The sequence below is a fragment of the Tachypleus tridentatus genome, chromosome 10, assembly GCF_004210375.1.
Source record: "Tachypleus tridentatus isolate NWPU-2018 chromosome 10, ASM421037v1, whole genome shotgun sequence".
Taxonomy (NCBI): Eukaryota; Metazoa; Arthropoda; class Merostomata; order Xiphosura; family Limulidae; genus Tachypleus; species Tachypleus tridentatus.
In genome coordinates, this window is record NC_134834.1 from 50,268,787 (window position 1) to 50,294,907 (window position 26,121).

A 26,121-nucleotide genomic window follows, 5' to 3' on the forward strand; every position below is an offset into this window, starting at 1 on the left:
TAGATCACCAGGGCCACGCAGAAAAAGACCAGCAACAAATTATATCTCAGCCGTGGCCAGTAAAAAGCAGCGTATTTTAACAGGTGAGAATTCAGAAACACAAAGTTCATGATCTAGGCAACAGTGCACCACACAATCAACAAGGATATTCATCAAAAAAAGCGGCACAAGTCAAATATATACAAGCTGCTTCCACGACGTATTTGTCAATCGTATCATACCTGAAACAGCTGGATGAATGGCAGGAGTATTCATCAGAAAGACATAGGGGTCATGTCATAAGAAGGAGTTTTGTGACTTTGACATGGCAACCTTTACGAAGGAATATTTTGCAGTGGAAACTATACTACAGGGCTATTGTCAAGATGCATGATTGTTTTATACAGCATGACCGGACATGACGAAATGGACTGTAACAAATTGGTGAGACAGCAAAACTGTTTAATATAATATAATAATCCTTTCTACATTGTATCAAAGAACAATAATGCTTACTGAACGAAACATCAAAGTACTAAAAAGTTATACAGGCTCGAAAATTGTATTGTCAGTCCAGCAAAGGAAAGGTCGATTTTCTGCCAAAATTAGATTGTTTTTTATAGGAATATTTTAAAGATATGAACAATTATTTTAATACATAGTTGTCAGTTCATGTTATTATGCATCAAAGAAGGTATTCGAATAGGTGGGAAGTAATGATAAGTTTAACTTGACCTTTAGTAAATTAAAAATTGCAAACAAAAATTAAGTGTGGCAATAGTGTTTATTATATTAGGTTATTTTTAGTTAACTGAACAATTCATAAGTCCTTACAAACTGTTTAATATAATGCTGCTTTTGTTCGTTGCACAAGCTTCTACTAATGTAAAAGTTCTAACCGAACTAATCAGAAATATAACTGACTTGTTTGCTTGTTTTTACTTTATCGCAAAGCTACACGAGAGCTATCTGCACTAGCTGTCCCTAATTTAGCAGTGTAAGACTAGAGGGAAGGCAGCTATTCATCACAACCCACCTCCAACTTTTGGACTACTCTTTAACAAACGAATAGTGGGATTATTACGCCACCACGGCTAAAAGGACGAGCATCTCTGGTATGACGGGAATTCGAACCCGAGATTCTCAGAATAGGAGTCGAGTGTCTTAACCACCTGGCCATTACTGTAGTGTAAGAAACATAGAACCTTCTGTTAATCCACGTAAGAACACCACAATATTGAAATAAAATATACATACATTAATAGTGATAATTCCTTTAGGTTTCACATTAAATTATTGTTGTTTCAAACGAAGGAAACTGAATGTATTCTTCCAAGAACGAAGCAAACATTCAAATATTAAAACCTTATTATAAAATTATAAAAAGTGATTGTTATATTTGTAGGTTTGCGATTTGATTTGCTTACTCAATATATATCGAAATAAAGATTTTCTTGTCTATTGTATTTACAGTATGATCATATAAATTATTGTTTGGTTATAAACAGTACGTGTATCCAAGCTTTCCTATTTCAGTTTTGGTGTTTATTTTCATACAACCCGACCACATGAGAAATTTCTGAATTATACACGTGTGTTTAAAACTGAAACATTAGAGACCCAACTTTACTGTTTTATTTTTATATTTTCTCAGTAACGTGTACAATAATATAAAAATTGTTGGGTTATAAAAAAACATTTGTGTGCAACTTTTCCATTTTTAAGTGTTTTATATATATATATATGCTAAATGTAACCACTTTAATTATGGTGGAGTTATTTACAGCACTTATATGTAACATAATATTAATGTCCATTTTATATATACTATATCTGACCATGCACCTGGTATATAAAATCACACTCAAAATTACATTATTGCATTATAAAGCGTATTCACATATGTCTTACTGTTTACCTTTTAGGGTTTTATATGTAACCACATTGTCATTTATTGTTTAGTATAAATGATACTTATACGTAATACGTAATCTCGAACTTTCAGGTTTCAAAAAATAAGTGATAGTGCGCAATGTTGTAGAATTAGAGAAGGACTTTTTATGGTAGATATTTTACTCTATGTTTTTATAATATATATTCATAATCGTATAAAATACAGCATATTGTTATACTAGTAGTTAAATGTAACTTCATTATTAAATGAAAATATATGTGGTCAGTGTAACGATACTATAGGGTTATACAGGTATTTAAAAGCTTAAGTTTTATGATGTATCACCATTTAACTAATTGTAAGTTATATACGACTTTTATATGTAACTTCACTGTCAGATAAAAATATAGATATATATATAAAACATATAGATGTAGCTTTGTTGTTTCATTTTTATTTCGACATAACATATATGGTAATATAAGAAATCAATGAGTAAGTTTATATACAGCATGCAGATGTGATTTCACTGAATCTCTTATTTCTTATGTAATTAGAAGTTACTAATAATATTTTAAAAAGTAAGATGTAACTATATTGTTAAATTTACATATATAGTCGTATAAAAATCAATGATGTCTGTACTTCATTTGGAAGTGACATCGCTGTTTCATTTTAAACTTCCTGGACGTTTCGATGAAATGAATGTTGTACTTAAAGACAACGTTACGCTATAATAAAATTGTATACATATACATGGTAATAATATGTTACATTTCATTTTGGTGCCTATATAAAATTAGTTGATCTTAATCTTTTAGAATGCTAAGATGCGCTTTAAAATATAGTACAAGAGCTTAAAACATTAATAAGATGTTGAAATGAGAACCAATCATGGTAACATCAATCAGGTTCGTCATCAGAGCCACTCTTACGATTAGCTGCTAACACAAACATTAATCGAATTTTATCCATGTTAATTATTTACATAAGAAATTATTATATTCCGGAAATCAAGATATTTAATGTATTATACGATCTGGCCTGTACTTTTCAGTGATTCCTCATTCCCTCCTACAATTCCTGGTCCACCCAAAATAGGAGTGGGTTACCAAAGAAGTACCTCTCTTACCTGCGTCTGTTTCTTCTAGCTTTGGCTGGCCTACGTCATCTTCCACAATAACTCTTCGTCTTTCAACTCGTTGTAAAGATAGCAGAAAATGCGTGTGTGTTTTCTTCCTTCTGATAATCACGGTGCGTCTCTCGGCCATCTCTTCGTGTGCAAATAACTGCAATTACATGCTCTTTCGTGTCCCTATATTTAACAGTTTTTCCGGTTTTATTCACTGTAATGTTACCTAATGTTGCTTGCATCCTGTGGAAACGAGTTCACTTCCAAATTTCACAAAGTAGTCGTTAATATAAAGCTGTACCGGTTATGCTCGTATCAATTAGCGTTTAAAAAACTAGAGTATTACACGAAGAATGGTAAAAACAACAAACAGAGATATTCCTTATAATATTTTTCTCTTTTTTTGTGATAAAATCTTGCCGTTAGTAATTTTGTTCTTTCTTCTAATAATGTCTTCGCTTCCCCTAGACCAGAAAATATATTTCAAAGTGTTTAATTTCACTCGCTTCTCAGTTACGAGAGCTCAAGAGGTATGTTAAGCACAATTTATTTGCTTAAGGTATTTTGTCCGAAGGTTGAGTGATGTTCATAAGCCTGCAAAACTGAAAGAGACATAAAGGTGGATCCCTTGCTGGTACAGCGGTAAGCCTACGGATTTACAACGCTAAAATCAGGGGTTCAATTTCTCTCGGTGGACTCAGCAGAAAGCCCGATGTGGCTTTGCTATAAGAAAATACACGAATGTGGTCCAGAAACACTATCGCGCAGCTGCCCGAGGTTCTTATGCGGGAACAGCGCACAGATACCGGCTCAACTCACTTGGTTCCCGGCTCTTACGGTTATATTTGGCAATAGCAGGACAAATTTTATCTCATGTCATGCAATTTTAAAACCTGCTGTCTCTAACCTGGTTCATGAAAGTAATGCATAGATTCTTTGTCTCCTGGGTCGGTAGCAGTCATAAATATTCAAGTAAGGCGAGCACGTCAATTACAGGTGCAGAACTAGACGGAGTCGAACTCAAAGCTTAGTTTTTGTGCATGAACATGTTCCGTGTAAATAAATTTAATTCAAAATTCCAGTACCGGTCAAACCTCCCTCTCGTAGTAGACTCGTATACAAAATTGTTTTGTATATTATTACAGCTAAAATAAAATCAATGAAAGATCAATTAGTAAGACAGGTCAGAACTGGCCCGAGTGTTGGTGGAAGACCTAACAACTCGGATCATAATAGTTTCGCGATTTCGTCTTAGTTCTAGGAGCAAGTATAAGTTGTGTCTTGTGGTGCGATAACTCAATTAGGACTTTTAAAATCATTTCATTTATTCAATCTCTGATTCACTGATGGCTGTGTATAAGAAACCAAAGAAGATCCATTGGGAGTCGTAAGTGATTTGATTCCCGCTGAAACAACCCACTAAAAACTCTAACATAGTTCTTGTTCCATTGCTAAAACGTGTTTGAAATTTCCCAAATGTTGTTACAGCTTAAATAAAAGCAATTAAGCTTGTTTTACAAGGTCCATCAATGCTGCCTAAACAATCAACCTCTGTCTTAGCTCCGTATATGTGTAGTGTCATGTTAATGTTAACTAAACATAACTATTTCTTTAACAGTAATGCTGCCTAACCACGCAACTACTGCCTTAATTCTGTAAGTCTAAAGAAAGTGTTACTAATGTTCTCTTAACACACGGGCACTGCCTTAGTTCTGTAAGCTCACAGAGTATCATATTAATGATACTTAAAGATACAGTAAATTATCTAACTCTGTGACTGTAGAGTGTCATATATATCAGTCATGCTTAAACATACGAGCATTTCCTCAACTTCGAATACATACAATGCTGACTAAACACAAGGTTATGGCATTATCATCTGTTTTCTGGTGATTTAGCGATACGTTTAAGGACAGAACAAAGAACGCATTATGTAGCTTTGTACTAGTCAATAAATAGTGCTAGTCCTTTAGTAGTACAACTTTAAACATTCGACCATTACTATAACGTTTATAACTCCAGGGAGCAATTTACCTGTATTAACGCTATCAAATAAAAATTATAATAGAATGCTATTAAAACCAAGCGTTTTTGCATTTGAAAGTAAAAACGACAAAACTATATTTTTCCTGTTAATAAGCTATACAAATAATATAACATGATAAAATGTGATTGTGATATGAAAAATTGGAACACATTAGACATAAGTATATTAAACAAGAGACTGAGACATGGATGATAAATAAGTTTTGTAAACGTCCTCTATCTCTCTGTCTCTTGAGTAGAGAAAACCGTATTACACTATGAATAGAATAGTATAATGTTTATTGAAATACATATATGAATTGTTCCACTACTATGTATTTCAAAAGCAGTTAAACAGTAAATTTAAATAATTTTTTGTGAGACCTGATGTCAATAAACATTTGACTTACCCTGTACATTGATACTAGTCACGTAAAATTTTTAAGCCAATCCTGCGAAGGCCCTGTTACAACTAAAATGTCACTGCAATGTTGTAGACCAGTAACAGAGCTTAGAAACAAAATAATTCACTAGGGCTTTGTGGTGTAAAGTTCATATATTTCAGTATTGAGCCGCTGACTGCCCTTTTCTTTTGGGACATCCCAACCACGCGATAATGCCACAAACACCAACCAAGCAGGAAATTGCCTAAAAGGCATTACAAGTGACAGACGTGGGTGGACATGTGCTATACAGCAACCACTGAAATAACTGGACACTACCAGGTCCCAGGTACCCGTATATAATAAATATCTGGGTCACTGAAATATGTAGAAATCAGTCTAGATGGTAAATGTAGAGATTGAACAGAAGGTGGAGCAGAAAACTCTTACAAGTACCTAGTTAAAGCCAATAATAGATAGTCACTTATTGTCATATTCACAAATGGTTCCATTACTACAGATAATTTCATAGGACTGGTTAAACACCCAAGCTTTCCAATCAACACAAGAATGGAACTGGGAGCTATAAAGCAACCTTTTTCCTGGATCGATGAAAGCAATGAACCATAAAACGTACAGCACTACCAACCTAATATTTGCTGTGGCTCACAAACAGTACACAATGAAATTATGAGTGGTTGTTTCCAAGATGCAAAGTAATTTCGTGGTAAGGCCATCAACTGGATATATGTTTTAGATTATTAAGGGTAAGATTCAAAGAAATACCTTCAAAGCTTGCAAGAGAAGCCCCTACACGAAAGTCAACACAATTCAACTAGAAGGGTATCGATCTCTTCTGCACCCATGAGGGCGACCGTGAAGGACCTTCGTTGATATTCAAAGAAACAAGTTTGCTAAAATGCAGCGTAGCTGGGAAAAAGAAAATATGGTGTCTGAAAAAGATAATATACAACCTGAAACACACACACACAATATTGGTGATATGTGCAAACGAACTCTCGTCTGCCTTGAAAGAGTTTCGTAAGGATTCGGCACTTATTGAAATAACACTTGAACTGTCACCGAATGTTCAACTCATATTATCTTACCATTTTGTCAATAGAAGAATAGTGTATTGAAGACTATTTTTTAGAATACTGAACAGTAGTTGAAATACATGTTTTGGTTTAATTTGCCTTTAACAGGTTTGAAGATGAAGAAACGGTGCATAAAATGTGTATACTACGTTAGATAATATGCGGTCATGTACGTTATATGTTATTACAATACGTATTGTGACATAATGATATTTTTACTTAGCTACAGAATGGTACTAATACTCTTTATGCTATTTAATGTATAAAGTAACGGATAGAGAGTGAATATTGTTAAAATGATAGCTAAACTGTTTGGGTGTTTTGGTTTCGAAAAGATCGATGGTGAAATTTAATTTTTTTGTTGAGTATTTGTGTGTGTTTTGGGGTTAAAGAGACTGTTTTGATTATCTGGAAAGGCTGAGGACTGGTCTTGAGTGTTCATTGAAAGATGGCTAGCTATTTTAGATTAACGACCAGAGCGATTTTTCTGCCTTGAAGTATTAGCTAGCGAGATTGATGTTTCAGAATGCTAATCTTATATAGCCTTTTGACATACTATAATGTGCATTTTGGTTTGTTTAGAATCTTGTGTTAAGCCACACAGGAGCTATCTGCTTTAGCAGTCTCTAATTTAGCAATGAAAGACCAGACGAAAGGCAGCTAGTTATCATTACCCACCGCCAACTCTTGGCTTGGTGATGGATGGTATTGGCCAGTTGTCTTCACCTAGTCTATCATTGTTAAATTAGCAACGGCTAACACAACACAGATAACCCCAGCGTAGCTTTACACGAAATTAAAAAAACGAACAAGCTTATTTTAATGTAAAATGATTCTAAAATGTTTATTTATTTAATGGTATGTGCAATTGTCATCTAGCACGCGATAAAAAAATCGTTAACTGAACTTCGTTCTAGCTGTTTTGTCTTCTCGATTAAGGTCACACATGTTCTGACCAGAGATGACACGACTGTAATATTGTACTATATGCAGACCCCTTTAATAACACTATGTACAAAACTTTACTTTTTCTTGTTCCTGGGAAGAAGGTTTTATTCCTTAATTCCTTATATCTGAAGTAAATGGAAAAGACCTATTTTTCCATTCAAACTTTGCTTTGTGACCTGGGTAATGAATTTTTCAAATTTACCCATTTTCCATAACATTCCAGGTAGATTCAGGGCTGAGTAGCTGATAGAGAATTCTCTCGAACTTACAAGAATTTTCAAGAACTTTCTAGAATGTTGTAGAACTTACGAGAATTTTCAAGAACCTTTTATAATTTTCTAGAACTTTCCATAGTAACATATATATACAGGGGCTCACTACTCACCACTTCAGTTTAGTTCTAGCTGCCTAAGTGAACACATAGACCTATCCAAGGAGGCTTTACCAAGTTTCCCTGTTAACTTTGCCTTTGGGACAGCAGAGACATCGCAGCGCACTACAACAGGAAGCACTGGCCACAACGGATCGAGTTCTCTGTGGGGAGGCACAATGTCAAGTGTGAGCCACTAGTGGACCTCCAGAAGGTGTTGTTCCCACCATTGCACCTAAAACTGGGTCTTATGAAACAATTTGTCACAGCTCTTGATAAGGAATCTGCAGCATTCAAGTACCTTCGAGACTTCTTCCCTAAGCTGTCTGAGGCGAAGGTCAAAGCTGATGACTTCGTTGGACCACAAATAAAGAAGATCCTGGAGCGCACAGAATTCCCCATGAAGCTCAGTAGGAAAGAAAAAACGCTTGGGGCAGCTTTGTCGCAGTGGTTCAGAACTTATTGGGCAATCACAAGGCCGAAAATTATGTGGAACTGATTGAGGCTCTGGTGAAGAACTATGGCCAAATGGGCTGCTGGATGTTCCTGAAAGTTCATATCCTTGACGCTCATTTTGATAAATTCAAAGAGAACATGGGAGCATACTCAGAGGAGCTAGGCAAGCGCTTCCACCAAGATATACTAGACTTTGAACGCCGCTACCAAAGAGCGTATAACGAAAACATGATGGAAGACTATATTTGGGGGCTGATACGTGAAAGTGATTTACATTACAGTTGCAAATCTCGAAAAGCTACTCACTTCTCAACATTTTTGTTCATTTTTGTATAACTTTAGTATAAATACAAGTAAGTCTTGATTCATATGTTTTATTCAGACCTTATGTAAATGGAAATGTGCAAATTTGCCCGTTTTTACAAATAAAATAGATTAATTTCTAAATTTCCTTATACAGGTCACAAAAGCAAAGTTTGAAGGGAATAATGGCCATTTTCTGTAATTTTACAACGTAAGCAATTAAGAAGTAACACATACCATGCATGAACAAAATTTGTGTTACATTGTGTAATAGGGCCCGGCATGGCCAAGCGTGTTAAGGCGTGCGACTCGTAATCTGAGGGTCGCGAGTTCGCATCCCCGTCGCGCCAAACATGCTCGCCCTTTCAGCCGTAAGGGCGTTATAATGTTACGGTCAATCCCACTATTCGTTGGTAAAAGAGTAGCCCAAGAGTTGGCGGTGGGTGGTGATGACTAACTGCCTTCCCTCTAGTCTTACACTGCTAAATTAGGGACGGCTTGCGCAGATAGCCCTCGAGTAGCTTTGTGCGAAATTCAAAAAACAAACAAACAAACATTGTGTAATAGGTTAGGTAGTCTCTCGAGAGTACGGTTTTTCCTGTATTTTAATGAGGATAACCAGTTATTATACTCTTTCCTGTATTTTAATGAGGATAACCAGTTATTATAGACAAAAAGAATTGGTTGTAAGTAAAGACCAGCTTAGCTCACAAAACATATAAAGGATAAAATTTAATAAAATAATTATAAAAAGTTTAAACTACGGATTGTAAAAAATAAAAATAATTGTCAGACAAAAATTGGGAAATCAAAACGCGTTTTAAAGTATTAAAACTAATAGTCAGGTTTTTTGTCAAGTACATTAAGGGCAAGCAAAATGTTAAGAAGGGAGTAGGACATTCGAAGAATGTCATAAGAAGACTAATATCTTATTATTATGGGATGGGCGGTATATTAAATTCTATTGTATATTAATGAAAATTTAAGCAATATTCTTCATGCTGAACTGTTGCTAGTTTGTTTGTTCTTACTTTCGCGCAAAGCTACATGAGGGCTCTCTGCACTAATTGTCCCTAATTAGGTATTGTAAGACTAGAGGGAAAGTAGCTTGTCGTCACAACCCACGGCCAACTCTTGGGTCTCTCTCACCAAATAATAGTAAGAATGACCGTAACATTATAATGCCATCAAGGCTGAAAAGGCGAGCATGTTTGGAGTGACGGGGATTCGAACCCACAACCTCCTAACCACTTGACCACTCGGGGCTAACCTGTTAATGGATGGAAATAAGATTGAATAACATGTTCTTATTAATTATGAGCCTGTTAAGAGATGAAAAGGAATGATAGTATCTCCGGTCAGATTGTATTTATTCAAGAATTTTCATAATTGTCCAAACATGTATGTTTGGACAAGTGAATAACTTGTTACTGTTGTTTTCTAAGTCCTCAAATACAGGGTAATGTGCCTGAAGATTAAAAACTGATTAATGTTTCTTCTTTTTTCAAGATAAGTGATAAGTAATTAAAGACCTATTAACCTTAAATCAAATGGGCATGACCAAGTGGGTTAAGGCGTTCGACTCGTAATCTAAGGGTCACGGTTTCGAATCTCCGTCGCACCAAACATGCTCGCCCTTTCAGCCGTGGGAGCGTTATGATGTGACGGTCAACTGCATAATTCGTTGGTAAGAGAGTAACTGCCTTCCCTCTAGTTTTACCCTGCTAAATTAGGGACGGCTAGCGCAGATAGCCCTCGTGTAGCTTTGCGCGAAAATCAAATGTGGGAAAAGATTTTGAAAGTCTAATAGAAAAAGCCTTGCAAAGTCGTTTAATAAAGTTTAAAATTTTGTTGGGTAGTTAGCATGATGTTCTAGGTAAAAATCTTGCCGTTCTAGGCTTTTGACATTTTTTGGAGAAGTTACTGCTTATATAGATGAGGATAGGGGCGTGGATTTGGATTTTCAGAAATCGTTTGACAACATGCCAGATAAAAAAACTTATTAAAAGAGCTACCATTTCAAGTGAGAAGTATAGTTTGGCTCATTGGATAGAAAACTAGCTAGATGAAAGAAATTTGAGGTTGTTATAAACGGTATTCAGTCAAACTAAATTAATGTCACGAGTGGGATACCTCAAGAATCAGTGTTGGACCTTTGCCCTATTTAGTTTAGATTAATAACATACATGAAGGAATGGCCAACATATAATTTACATCAGTTGATGACATTAAAGTTTTAGGTGTATTGACTGTGAGGAGCATCTGCCACACTACGAAATGATTGGATTATTTGGTATGTTGGGCAAATAAATGGCAGGTGGCTTCATATTGTATATTAAGTGCAGGAAACTGCAGGTAAGTTATTATAATTTGAATTATAAGTATAATTTTGATAAGAATAACATGAATACTATTATGGAATAAAAGAATCAAGATCCTTTGGTTGATAAGTCTCTTAGCCATCCAAGTAGTGTGCTCTTTCCAATGGTAGAACAAATAGGATTTTCGGTTGTATTTAGAATGATACTGAATAAGAAGTCTAAAAAGGTGACGAATTTATTGTATAAGTCATTGGTTAGATTGCATTTAGAGCACCGTATTCAATCAGAACATTGAATTATTAGAAATGGTTCAGTGGAAAGATACTAGGATGTAGGTGACATTTCATAAATTGAATTTTGAATATAGTGTTGATGAGAACACAATAGCAGTATTGTAGAAGAAAATAAACTTGATGTTCTGGTGGATCTGGTTTTTAAGTCATCCAAAAGATATGTTATTGCTAATGGGATGGAAAATAGTTTGGTTTGATTTGTATCTACAGAAATATTGAATAGAAGACAAAATAGGTTACAATTTCATTGTATAGGTCATATATTAGACCACATATGGAGTATTCTGTTTAATTTTGGGCTCCTTACTTTAGAAAGGACATTGTATTGCTGGAAAACGTTCAGAGGAGAGCTACTAGAATGATATCTGATTTGAAAAGACTGTTACATGAAAACAGATTAAGATCTTTCAAATCGTTTCCTCTTGAAAAAGAAATAGTTAGAATGAATCCCACTGAAGTGTTTAAGATTATTAAGGAATTGATAGTGTTGATGCATCATATTTTTTGTATTAAATAGTCAGAATGATAAAACTATGGGAAAAATATACATTTTGACATGATAGACGTTATTTTCAGCTAAAGCATATGTACGTTTATAACAAGGTATATTGGTTGGCCCTTGAAATTGGTAGCCTTCAGATATAGTAGATGTGATTAATTTAAGAAAATTCAATAGAAAGCTTGATAAATATTAGAACGACAAAGATTGACTTGGAGTTTTTAACTTGTAGTTTAATTTAAAATATATCATTATAGCTACTAGTATTTTCTTATGTTTCTTTTTTAACTTTACTCCTTTATGAATAGCTTAATCAGTTCCTGTTGATGTACATGTGCTAATTCTAATAGTAAAATATTAATAAATTTGTTATGTTTAATAGAATATTGTTCAGCTCTGTAAATGTTAAGAGTTAACAACTGTTTTGTATGTATTTTGTAAGTTATGAAATACTCCATTTTTATTTAAAGTTTTAAAGCTATTTTCATTAATATTTATATTATGTTGTTTAAAATAATCTTGAATGCCTTTTATTATCAATTTTTACATTTATGAAAATTATTTGCATCGTTAATTTAATATATTGATTTAGGATTAATAAACTATGTCTTCTTGGCTGCCAAACTATGTAAGATATTATTAAGATTACAACTGAAAGTACTACCAACAGTAAAGGCATTCAACTGGTCATTCAAAACAATTCAACTGTTAAGGTTTTTAATATTCCTTTGTATTTATCTATTGTATTATGTACTCCTAATAACTTTGTTATATAAAATAGTTTAACAAATTTCCAAGTCACTCTTAATTTTCATATAATTAATTAGTTTACTCTTCATCATATGTTATTAACAAGCGACTGTAAAAGTTAGTACGAGTAAACTGTTGCGGTATTATGAAATACTCTTCTTTATGCATAGTGGTTGAATTTCAAGACATCATTTAAGGAGGTCAAAGGCAAAAGTTTATTAGAGCTACATCTTGAGAAATTACCAGGTATGTAATCGAATATGAATATAGAATTATATTTTCTCGTTCTTCTGTCTCGTGAAAACAGCGATTGATTTTAAGCGTGGCCAAAATCTGGTAAATATTTGGCTTGTGAGCCTTTATCAACTTAAACTCAATATTATGTTGACATTACCGGGAAACATAACCATTTTCATTGAAATAGCGAGATTTTTGGACTGAAGAGGTTTCTTCATATTGGATTGGGATGCAGTGTTAGAGTCTTCTGCTGTGTGAATAATTTTGATTCCATGGAAGGCAATGAAGGCTTCCTTCATCGCATTTATGTTTATTTATAATATATAAGAATTTTCTTTGTAAAACGTTGTGGAATATATCCCCAGCCATATTTTCTAAGCCAATTTCTGCTGGCATTACGTGTTGAATGTTCAGGAATTCGTTTTGAGTTGCTGAATAAATTATTGGTGGCGTCAACGCTCGCATCTGCAGTGAAACGCCACTGAATTGGAATGTATAAAGTTGTATTATAAGATGCCAATTATCTTTTTATTTCGTGTTTGGTGAATTTAGAAAAAAACGTATTCGTAAAATATTAGGATGAGGAGTGCTGAATTACTCGTGAAATCCAAGACTTCTCTACCCGAATTTGAAGTTTCCCAGAAACGTCATATGTGTACATAAGAGGGAGAAAATGAAGTTGTATCTAACAACAAATGCAAGAACAAAAATTATTAGCAGAAATTAAAATTATTTTCTCTGTCTCTTGTCCCTTACCTTATGCTAAACTATTTAAACAATTTCTAGCCTCGATTTGGTACCTTGAGAATTCAACGGCGAAACAAGTGGCTTATGACACTAAATTTTGGGCTTAGAACATTCTAAAATATGCTACTTTTTGAATTTTGCACAAAACTATTCGAAGGACGTCTGATCTAGCTGTCCTTAATATTTAGATTTTCCAGTTTTAAGTGATCTTTTTCTTAATAGTAATTAGTAGACAACACCGTCTCGCAATTTGAAAACAGTCAAAAGTATCTCTTCAAAAATGGTCACCTGGCTAACATATGGCAGAAGTTCGCAAACGTTTTGGCACAAGACCTTCAAAACAGTTCGCGACTCGGCAGAAGATCCCTACCAAATGAACTTGTAGATACAGATTAAATTAACAACACTATACATTTTTCTATTTACTACGGCTCTCTGATACTTTCTTACAGTCCTCAGCACTTATTAGTCACTAGTATCTTTTTAATAGTAACCTGTGGTCTTCAGTACTGGTAACAGTCATCATTTATTCATAAGGTTGTGAATCAAAATACCATTCAAAGTGCTTTCCATAACCTTGTAAATGGTTAGCTATCTTCTCTGTCATAGTCAATTTGTCATAAGTGCCAGCTGTCACCAATTGTTTTCTAAATTAGGTCTCTTTCTATTAAAGTACTCTCAATAATTGTCATTATATTAAGTTAAAAAAATTTAGACTCTCATTACGTTAACTATACTTGCACATTTTTATCTTAACTTTGTAAAAGTGTTTCCTTTGAAGGAATTTTCAAGTAGACGTTTTTATTCCTTTTCATACTAGCTTTGCTGCATTTTTTCTTTAGATTTATTAGATATTCTCTCTTTTTATAATTAATATAATTAGGTTTCTTATCACGGAAACACTGTAAAATCCGTTTTACGTTAAGTGAACATTGTTACACCTCTTTCCACTATCAGATTGTTAGATTACAAATCCAGTTAATGTTTTTAAAACTTTTTTCACTTAAATCTCTTATTATGGTTAACACTGTTAACCTTTGCCATTCACATAATTTCTTTTAGTTTTTTCTTACCTTAATTGAAGTCACGGATTGTGAATGTAAAAGTCATTGTTCGTTTTCCATTACTGTAAAAACACGAGTAACAATTAAAATCTGCATTGTGGCCTAGAGACATAAAAACGATTTTTTACCAATGATCCTTGTTTTTGTGGAATCACACATATTACAAGAAAACGTACTTTGCTTACCATAGCTAGGATAATGCCTTGTTGATGGTCTCCTTTTGTTGGTCTTGGTGTCCTAAGTTGATCCATGCCTCTTTATTTTCCAATGTAATTAATTAAGTACGAGTAACATAGACATATTGGAAATCCTAATTCACGTCCTGAACACAACTTTATGTTTGAAATGTAAGAATATTTTGAGTCGACAAGGGTTCTTAAATACCCTTCTCAAAAGTAAAAAATTTTCAGATGATATCACACTACTTACACAATGTCAAACAATGTCAAAATATAGTTTTGATACACGTCGTTCCACCACCACTTTACATCAGCTGTGATTTTCATGAGTTGGTAATTTGTGTATTCGAAAGCGTTTTATTTTTTGCATGAAAATATTGAACAATTGCATCAATACAGATTTACTTACCATTAAACCTATTATTGCAGTAAATAGACATTTAATTCCAATAACTGATATTAGAACTTAGAGCAAAGCTTAAAAATCATTCCAAAGGTGTATTAAGTAAGAGCATTAGATTAACATGGTATACTCTTTTGAATGAAGTTATAGGAACTACCACTTTGCGTGTTTATATAAAAAATTGACTATTGGTATGATACCAATACTTGAAAATTATTATTGGCACGAACACATTTTCTAACAGTGTCTTTGCTTACTTTCAACTTTCATAATAGTTTCGTAAAGTAAAAAATTTGGTTTTCGGTGATCTCCAGCGTTATAATGTATTTTGATTTTCTAAATCTAAAAGGCTATTTTTAGTCATGAACGTATAAAATAGTATATAAATATTATAGCATATTTAGCTGGGATAGTGCACCAGTAAAGAGGGATGCTGAAATAATTTATTAACATTTTTTTGTTTGTTTGTTTATGTATTTCGCCTAAAGTTACACGAGGGTTATCTGAGCCAGCCGTCCCTAACTTAACAGTGTAAGACTAGATGGAAGGCAGCTAGTCATCACCACCCACAACCTCTTGGTCTACTCTTTTACCAACGAATAGTGTGATTAATCGTCATATCATAGTGCCCTCCCTGCTGAAAAGACGACCGTGTTTGGTGCTCCATAACCACCTGGCTATGCCGAGCCTTTTATTAATATTAAAACTAACCTTAGTTTTTCCTTACATGGTTCCCTCAGCGGACTCAGCAGATAGCCTGATGTGCCTTTGCTATAAGAAAACACACACACTTTAAATGGTAAAATTATATAGTCTAGTTTTATTATTTTTATTATAAATTAGGAAACTCAAATCTAAATGGTATTGTCCAGATTCCAAAATAAGAAGTATTTACTGAAAATCAACAACACAGTTTGCAAATTATTATCAATTTTTATAATAATACTTTGTCAACATTGTGTTAAATGTTAACTTAAAAGTTGATATTCTGAATATATAAAGTAGCTTTTTTACTTGCACCAACAGATTAAAAGTTATCGTTTTTTATTAATTCAATTCATCAAGACGAATATAATTTGCTCATTCTGACAATCAACAGGGATTTTTCATGTTTGTATAAAGTGTTTCGTTATTATCCTAAGTGAAACACATTTCCCTTTTAACCCTGACTGTAATACATTTTTTAATGCATCTAAATCGATGACGAATATAACTGGATCCAAGTATCAAGGTACTTACTATCTGATGTAAAAATTTTCCTGTACACCAAAGATCGAGCGTCTAAGTAATCACACAGCAGCTTCACAAGATGTTTATTGTGGAATTCACCACTACCAGCAACAACATATTTGTATTTTACAGTTTCAATACCCCGAGAAGGATTTACTTATCTCATTTTCTTATAGCGTGGTAACAAAATAGGCTATCATAAAATCTGTTCATCATAGGGAATCGAACCCCGAATTGCAGTTTCGAAAGATTCTAATAAACTTAGTGCTGACCAGCTTTCTCCCATAAGTTGTGAATCAACAAAACCAAATGCTCAGAAGGCCGAAGAGAAAATTATCACTGTTTGAATATTGAGAACTTTTGAATTACACGTTAAGATACTAGTATTTGTGCTGCTATAAAGTCATATCATTTGTACTTTCCACGATGAGTCTAATCTCAATTCTCGTTAACAAAGGAGCGTGCCTGTAATTCCTGTCCCTTTAACAACCAGTTATGTCTCATGTATTTTGCTACCGATATCTTAGCATTGCTACAGCTTGTATATAAGTGTTTAGTTGGCATGAATATTATCTAGCATTGAAGTGAGTACACTAACCTAATCACGTTGTCCACTACATTTCTGATTCTACATTTATACACAACTAAAGTAGAGACAGTGCGTACATTACGTTCATTTAAATTATTATTGCTGTTGCTTGGTCCGTTAGCCCTTGATCAATGAGAAATTCTTAATCTCAGTCGTTGAAGTCCTTTTGTTCAAAGCTTGTTATCTATTTCTATCCAACCAGTTGAAAGCTGCACTTCAGTAATTGCTGTTTAGATCAATTCTTTTGTATATATAAGATATATTTAATTTGTATTGATATTTTAAATTACTGGAGTAGTTTGATACTTCGTATACAGGTGGACCCTTTTTGATGTTTTTAAATGTATATTTTGAGACTTTTTTCCAGTATGGCAAGTGAAACTTTAAAGTGCTTGTAAACTGCATTATCTACAATCATCCAATACTGTTTTAGATAACCGTTGTGAATCAGTTTCTGCTAAACATCAGTGTTGATTGTTGTTGACTTTGTTTAGAATGGTTGATGTTTGGAGTGTATCAACTCTTAATGAGACTAAAATATACGTGTGTTGTATTTCACATTAACGTACCTTGGTTATTACATGGACTTTCATGTCATAGGTTTTTTAAAGTAAAAGGAATGGCTGTGAATTCAGTTCAACAGTGTGCTTCAAGAACTAAATCTAATAACGAATATTATTGATAACTATATATCTAAATTTAGGATAGAAAATTAAATTCTATAACATTCAAGGAACAGAAATTAAATTATTAGATACAGTCAAAAGTGCTTGAGAGACCATATTTATTTTAAAAACAAACACCCAAATTTTATAAAAGAAATTAATAGAACAGAAATAAGTTCAGTGTCACAGAGAATACTATGTATGCAACAAAATGTATTTTTGTACAGTATGTTGTATAAGGAATTTAACTATGAAGTTGTAACTTTTGATTTATTGTAAACGACGTAAGTATTTCATTCTGCAGTATTATAAAAACAACTTTGTGGATCAAATAATAAATCACACAATGTTATAGAAAAATCTATTTGTAGACTGGGAAATGGTATTGTGCAATGTAACAAAACAGACCTCCTTCAACAAAAATGGTATATTTCTTGCAATACTGTCGTGGTATACAATATCATGGGAACTATACCAAGGATCAATATTTCAAACAAAATTATCTCCTAACGTATTTCCAAATGTAAAATGTAGTTCAGAGCAGGAAGTTTTCATTAGAATCATTTTATTTAGTAAGATATTGTCGTAAATTGTGCAAAAACTAAAAATAATTATTTTATCCAGTTTCTAATTTTTTCCAATTTTATCAAGTCAGAATATCAAGACTGTGGTGAACTATTTAAAATAGCTATAAGCTGTTCTAACTTTGTGTGAGCCAATGAAAAATATTTGAGATAAGCGAGTTACACTCCTGTACTGAAAGTATGTACAAAATATAACATTAGTATCTTTCTCTTATCAAACATGCCTTTATAAGTTCAATGCTAAGAGAATTACGAGAGCAAATGCGATACTATTACACAAAACAATACATTTATAGCCAAATGAGCTTTGGCTACCTTTCCTTAAATCTGAAGTTGATACTTATAGCAATCACTCTCGTAAAGCATACTCAAATTATTACGAGAACATTTATCATACATTTACTCAAATCATTCTCGATATGTCACACACTAGCATTTAAGTAACCACAACTATATCTGTATAGGATTGTCGGTTTTATTGACATTTTATTTTATTTTATTTTTATTGGCATTGTACCATAATCAATCTTTCTGAATGGCTAGTTATTTACTCAAAATCACACGAGATTATCGTCAATATTACGGAAAGCCTCATAGACACTGGCACACAGGGTCCGTGCCCCGATTCTAGTTGACAGTGCCCTGAATCCCCAGTTCATGTCTTCAAAAATCAGTATAAAAAAGCATGACTGATGTCATACTGAAATGCTAATAATTTCCATGTCTATAGACCCAAGCCCCAAATATTTTATGAATCTAACGATGACCTTGGAAAACCTAATCAGAGTGATTGTCTTAATAGTCATTTCCAAGTAATTTCGCGAGGTTACTACATGTATGCTAACATGTGCGTAGGTTTCACAAATTTTATAACAAAGAAGCTTGTGTCTGTATGACTATTTGTTCATGATGCAAGTTTCCAACCTTTTGATCTCTGATCTTCATAAAACTTCCAATGGTTCTTTGGTACGTCCCTGATGGATTCTATAATCTTTTATGTTACCAATTGTCTCATTCTTAGAAATTCGACAACAATTTTTAATTTTCGCTTTTGCTACTAGTACCAGTGAATGATGTCTACGTACGTCATTCCATGTGAAAGTCAGAGAATTCAATGTCACAGAAGGGGCGTATACTTTTGCTGGTATAATGTTGAAACAAAAACCGAATAAAAACTCTTTTTTTTAAGAAAGTATAACTCAATTCTAGTTTTGAGCTCTTAAGTACAGAAACCATTGTATGGAGATATATAATGGCGTTTTATTTTTTTTTCTGTTATTATTAGGGACACCAACATGTCTAAACTATATAACTAGGAAGATAACTGGTTACTAATATTGCAGTAAGAAATAAAGGGAAATTCAGAGGTTGTACTGTGTATTGTCTTAATGAACACAAATATGTTTCTAAACTTGGTCACTCTCACTGGTATAAGGTACACTAACATCCATAGATGAATATATATAAAACGTTTGTCTGGATAATATATTACATAACAGATTTTGCACAATAATTTATCACTTCTAGAAAAACTATAGTCCTGGTCAAGGATCGCTAGTTTCATTTTTTAAGTTCCAGATCTTCTTTCCACGAAATACTGAAAGAGAAAAGGCTTAACATTTCTGAGAAGATGTATTAAGCAGTCTGTTTGTTGTATTTGGGAAAAGTATCGAATGTCCTTAGTTCTGCTACTGCCTGTTGAATTATGCAAGAGTCGATTTCCAGGAAAAGAACGGTCCAAACGCTGCCTTAAGGGTCTTACTGTGAACAAAAAATGCCTTTTTCCCCTGAAGCTATTAATCAAAAATGAAGGCTTTTATTTTATTTGGTGTTTGTTTTATATATATTCTAAAATAGCGCCTGATTCTTCAAAAGACGTTTCTTAATAGATGAACATGTGAATAGAGCAAGTCGCAAAGCAAGGTAAACCTATTTCCTGTTTACCTTATACAATATATATTGTTTGTTTTCAATTTTGCGCAAAGCTAACTACGCCAGGAATATATCCTCTGGCCGTTCTTAATTAAACAAAGACTAGAAAGAAGGCAGCTAGTCATCATCACTCACTACTAACTATTGAGCTGCTATTTTACCAACGAATAGTGCGATTTACCGCCACACTATAATGCTCTCACGTCTAAAAGGACAAGCATGTTTGGTGGGCGAACATTCGAACCCGTGACCTTCAGATTGCAAGTCAAGCACCCTAACCACCTGTTATACAATATTTAACAAAGACCCGTAAAACATTTGCAGTCAAATCAGTATCACTCCCTCGTTAGTACAGCGGTAAGTCTACGGATGTACAACGCTAAAATCAGTGGTTCAATTCCCCTCGGTTGGTTCAGCAGATAGCCCAATGTGGTTTCCTATAAGAAAACACACACACACACACAAATCGGTATCTTTATTGCAACAACACTTCTTTAAATACAGAATTTCTAGAATAATACAAGTCCGCCCGTGTGACAACGGTAAATCTCCCGATTTATAACTCTAAAATCAGCAGTTCGATTCCACTCTGTGAACACAGCAGATAACCCGATGTGGTTTTGCTGTAAGAAAACCACACAAACACACAGAATAATACAAGTTATAATCATAGAAACCGAAAGCTGTAAGCCCACTTTCCATAGGCCAAACATTAATTAATCTTTTATTACAGGATATATTCAACATACTTGATAAATAAACTTATAATTTTATTCTATGACGTTATGTGAGACCTTTTTAAACAATTTGATAAGCTTTTAATATGTTGTACAAAATATCTACTAAAGCATATTTACATCTATTGAAATGAAGTGGGCGAATATGAACATTCAGATAATAAGGTATTATTATAAAAGAAAACCTCTAGCAAAAGTTAATGCCTCGAAATTTTCAAAACTATCAACCATTTTGAAAATCACAAGAACAGTCAATACAAGGGTTAATAACGAATGAAGACAAATAATACTTCTGTAATAAACAATCTTTAATATTGATGTAGACTTTCCTCAAACCCACACCTTTACGCTCTTTCATCAAAAAGAAAAACTTTTTTTTTACAGTTAGATTTAGTACTGGTTCATATTTTGGTGCTAATACTTGGATGCAAAATGTATTTGCTCGTATTTGATACAAGTATCTTTCACTAAGAAAGGCACAAGGGATTTGTGTTCTAAAGAACTTTGTAACTAATAAATTATTTTCTACAAGTAATGATATATGTAAAATTCATTTGGGTGATATTCTAAATTTTCAATCTAACTTAGCTCACATAATCTGATATAACTTGAAAGTGAAGTTTTGTACTTGGCTTATCATGGTTAAAGTATTTATTGTATAGTGTGAGCAAACACTTAAAGTATTGCCACCAAAAGTAAACAAAACTCGAGTACAAAATCTGACTGCATAACTGCATGACCTCAAACTCCCTTTTGTTATGCAAAGTGTACAAAGGTGTGTGTTTAAGCGGATTCTCCACCTAGCTTTTTCCCACACTTAAAAATATATATAAATTTATTTAGATAACATTCCGTATAATCGACTTGTTGTTTCGCTTTTATAAAGATTAATAAGATTAAACATTATTAGAATGGTAGTTTTAGGATTAGTAATTATCAGAACTATTTATTTTTAAATAACAATATGACAATAATCGTAGTTTTAGATTAATAATTATAAGAACTGTATAGTTTTAAATTACTGTTTTCGATTTTAGATCTTAAACTAAACAATAATTTTAATTGTAAGATGGCCTGGCATGGCCATTGGTTAGAACGCTCGACTGGTAATCTGAGGGTCGCAGATATAGAATCCTCGTTACACCAAATATGTTCGTTATTTCAACGGTGGGAGCGTTATAATGTTACGGTCAATCCTGCTATTCGTTAGTAAAATAGTAGCCCAAGAATTGGTGGTGGATGGTCTTACTCTGCTAAATTAGAGACTGCTAGCGCAGATAGCCCTCGTGTAACGTTGCATGAAATTAAAAAAAAACAAAGAAACGGTTAACTGTAATATTCTTGGGATAAATTGCGATCAACATTATGTCTTTTAGTTGTAAATAAGAAGAGAACAATCGTTTTACACATAAAACCCAAACATCACCGAGGTTCTCAGACTTAAACGTGATCAGAGCATTGATTCTCAAAACAAACCACATTCGACACTGTGGATCTTGGAGTGCATCACGAATAGAGCTCTCATCGTCACAAACGTCTTGGTTTTGTCAAGGGCATGACGGTTGAACTATTATTCTACGTGTCCTTCTCAACGTTAACTTTGAAGCCTTATAAAACTAAAATTCGGAATTTGATCTTTCTGCTAGGTATAGAGCTAATAGCCAGTCATGCAGCTTGTCGCTTATAAACAAACACAAATCATATATATTTTATTTTTTGAGTAATTATTCGCATTGTAAATGCTTCATTATAACATAACTTTACTGGTTACGTTACAGATAATAGGCGATGCACAAATACACAGAAGAAATCGAATAATCCCCGCACCTGTCAGCTGACGGAGGTGGGACGAACACAGCTGCATTGACATGCCAGTAATTTACATTCATTAACATAGTTTCAACTTGACGGGTTATAAGACAGTTAACAAAAAATACCCCGATGTTTGGAAAACATGTCATTCGCAATGTTTGTCTTTACTCTCCATTAAAAGTATGAAAACTTTATGTAATGACGTTTACAGTTTTTGAAAAGTTTACGACTTAGGCACTTCAGTCGAAACCAGCCCCCACTTTTACAAACCTTGCCTTTAGCTGCATAAAACTTCTAGTGCCCAATAAAAGTGATGTCAAACTACCATTCTGTAAAGATAAAAATCTCTTAAAACAGCCTGAAGGAATAGCTTTATGATGTCGCTAGGTGTCTCTCTTTATAAATACAATTTTGTCAAGTTTCCTCTTTTTTTATACAAACTCTTGCATCTAAATAACTGTACAGTGTCAACATCATACATCTATGAAAAGGCCATCAGTTATTGCCACTGGAAATGGAAAAAATGACAAGAGATTATTGATTGATGCTACGCAAGTCGAATTCCGGGTTACTTTTCAGATTTTGTAGCGTAGTTCGTTAAGATTATTTCAATTATATCTCCACAAATAACTAGTAGGTGTCGTGTTGTAAAAGCAGACAATATTTTGTACGATAAAATCTATACATAGTTTTAAAAAAAGTAGCAGAATTATTGTTATCAAAACACTCAATATGTGTCTCTTATTACGTCTCATCTATGTACAATACCAGTTAAAATATATAAAATATATAAAATTATAATGCATGTAAAATAGTTTAGTGCAGAATAGATGTAAACAACGTTTCTGGTTAGTTTGACTTTTGTTAGTACTTATTAAAAGTAAGGATTGTATTATATTTATTCTACTATTACACCCTTGTGCAAATTAATTGAAACAAATGGTCATTTTACAATATTTTCAGCATGGCGGCTGGTGTAGGCTCGCTGGACCCGCTGATTTTCTTTAATAGTCATTTTTTCACACTGTGTTTTGCAGTACGGTCGATCTATTTTTGAGATATATGACGAAATTTTGAGGAACATTACGCCATTCGAAATTGCGTTAGAAGGGCAAGGAGACCAGTCAAAAAATAACTTCTTACCAACTTAATAAAGAAAAAACGGTATCATTGAGGTCTGAAATACAAGAACTGGACGCAAGAACAATGAAGAAAGGTGTTATTCAGTGACGAGACTCATTTCTTCGTACAGGGTCAAAGAAGACTGCATGTTCGCAGATCTCCAGGTTAGAAACTTAGAAATTAGTAAAGACTCGACGCCAAAGCGGATTAATGATCTTCTGAAAAATAAAGACGGTCATATCATGTATTAATTTGTGAGTAATTTTTGGATTCTCAAAAATAAAACGCAAAAAATTGAAAAAAATCGTAATTTTCCGTCTTGTTTTAATTAATTTGCACAAGGGTGTATGTTTATAGATAGAGTTTAAAAGTTTTATTATTACATTATCTCCTTCTATTTAATTAAAAATTCATTAATATTAACTTTCAATCACAGCAAGCTATCTACTTTGAGCAAAACTAAAAATCAATCTGGTAATGAGCATAGCTATTTAAATGTACATTTCCTATGTTCTTATTTTTCAACTAGAGAAGTTATTGTTATGGAATGAACACCTTTTCTACGCGCACCAACTTTGTTGTATTCCAGTTGGCCTGATAAACTTTGTATTAAACGAAACACATCATTGGCAATGGATATGGTGAACATAGTATGGTTGAAATAGTTTTATGTTCTCTTTTCATACTTTTGAAAAAACTTAAAAGACTAAATTAAGAATATAGTTTTAAAAATATAAAAGAGTTGGCACTTACGACAAATATGAATTAATTATAGAATGCATTGTTTAATCAGTTTTATACACTTGCTGTTAATGATATTTTAAACTTTAAACCCAATAGTATTTCAGGAACTTCAGCCAGCTTATGAGATTTAGGTTTACACTAAATCTATATATATATATATATACACTGCTGGCCAAAATCTTAAGGCCAATGAACACAAAGAAAAAATACGCATTTTGCGTTGTTAGGATCAACCATTTATTTGAGTAGAACTTCGAAAGATGACAATAAAAAAGGAAAAATAAAAAACGTTTTTAGCATTTAATAGGGAAAATGTGAACACTATGAAATTAGCCTAAATACTAGCTGGTCAAAAGTTTAAGACCATACTGAAACGAAGCGTTAATCAGTAAACACGTAACGAAACTTAGTCATTTGTGTTCAAGCATTAGCGTTGTCAACATCTCCCACTGACATCACCTGTGTCACATTGGATTAAAACATAACAAAGGCTAAAAAGTTGACAGAGTTTGAACGTGGCAGAATTGTCGAGCTGCAAAAGCAAGGTCTCTCCCAACGAGCCATCGCTGGTGAGATTGGGCGTAGTAAAACTGCTGTTGCAAATTTCTTAAAAAACCCTGAGAGACACGGAAGGAGAATTTCAAGTGGTCGGCATAAGAAAATTTCGCCGGCGTTGAGCAGGAGGTTTCGATGGGTTGTTCGGCAAGACAACAGCCGATCGTCGAACCACATTAAGGCCCTTACGGATGCAGAATGCAGCTCAAGAACAGTAAGACGGTATCTACGAGAGATAGGCTTTAAAAACTGTAAACGTCTTCAAAAGCTACGCCTCCTTCCACACCACGAAACAGCTCGGTTAAACTTTGCTGAGACTCACCAAACATTTGACGTAAAAAAGTGGATGAAGGTTTTGTTCTCTGATGAGACAAAATTTAACCTGGATGGTTCAGATGGCTTCTAGCGTTAGTGGCACGATAAGGATATCCCACCAGAGACATTTTCTACACGACACAATGGAGGAGGTTCCATCATGATCTGGGGTGCTTTCTCCTTCCATGAAACAATGGAGCTTTAGGCTATACAGGGGCGTCAAACAGCAGCTGGATACATTGGCATGTTGGAGAGATCATCCTTATTGACTGAAGGTCATCGCTTGTGTGGAAATGACTGGATCTTTCAGCAGGACCACGCTGCAATCCACAATGCCCGCAGGACAAAGGACTTTTTCATGGCGAATAACGTGATTATTTTGGACAATCCAGCGTGTCCGCCCAAACTGAACCCCATTAAAAATGTTTAGGAGTGGATGGCAAGGGAAGTCTATAGAAATGGACGTCAATTCCAAACAGTGCATGATCTTCGTGAAGTCATCTTCACCACTTGGAATAACATTCCAGCCCAGCCTTCTGCAAACGCTTATATCGACCGTGCCAAAGCGAATGTTTGCAGTTATTTGCAATGACGGCCGTGCAACTCACTACTGAGACCTCTTTTTGGGCATTTCCTACACTGTTTAGGATTTCTTTTTGGTATGGTCTTAAACTTTTGACCAGCTATTATTTAGGTTAATTTCATAGTGTTCACATTTTCCCTATTAAATACTAAAAAAAGTTTTATATTTTTATT

At 33.8% G+C, this 26,121-nt stretch overlaps 1 protein-coding gene and 1 long non-coding RNA gene across 3 annotated transcripts in view; one reads left to right on the forward strand and one right to left on the reverse strand.

Annotated features, from left to right (window-relative positions):
- The window catches only part of LOC143229250 (uncharacterized), a 52,967-nt gene extending 48,497 nt beyond the window's left edge, over window positions 1–4,470 (reverse strand). The window contains exon 1 of the long non-coding RNA XR_013015766.1: window positions 3,006–4,470. This is a non-coding gene — a long non-coding RNA (uncharacterized LOC143229250). The remainder of the gene's footprint in view (window positions 1–3,005) is intronic.
- Window positions 1–26,121, forward strand: part of LOC143229248 (POU domain, class 3, transcription factor 4-like) — a 299,882-nt gene that overhangs the window by 19,283 nt on the left and 254,478 nt on the right. The window lies entirely within an intron of this gene.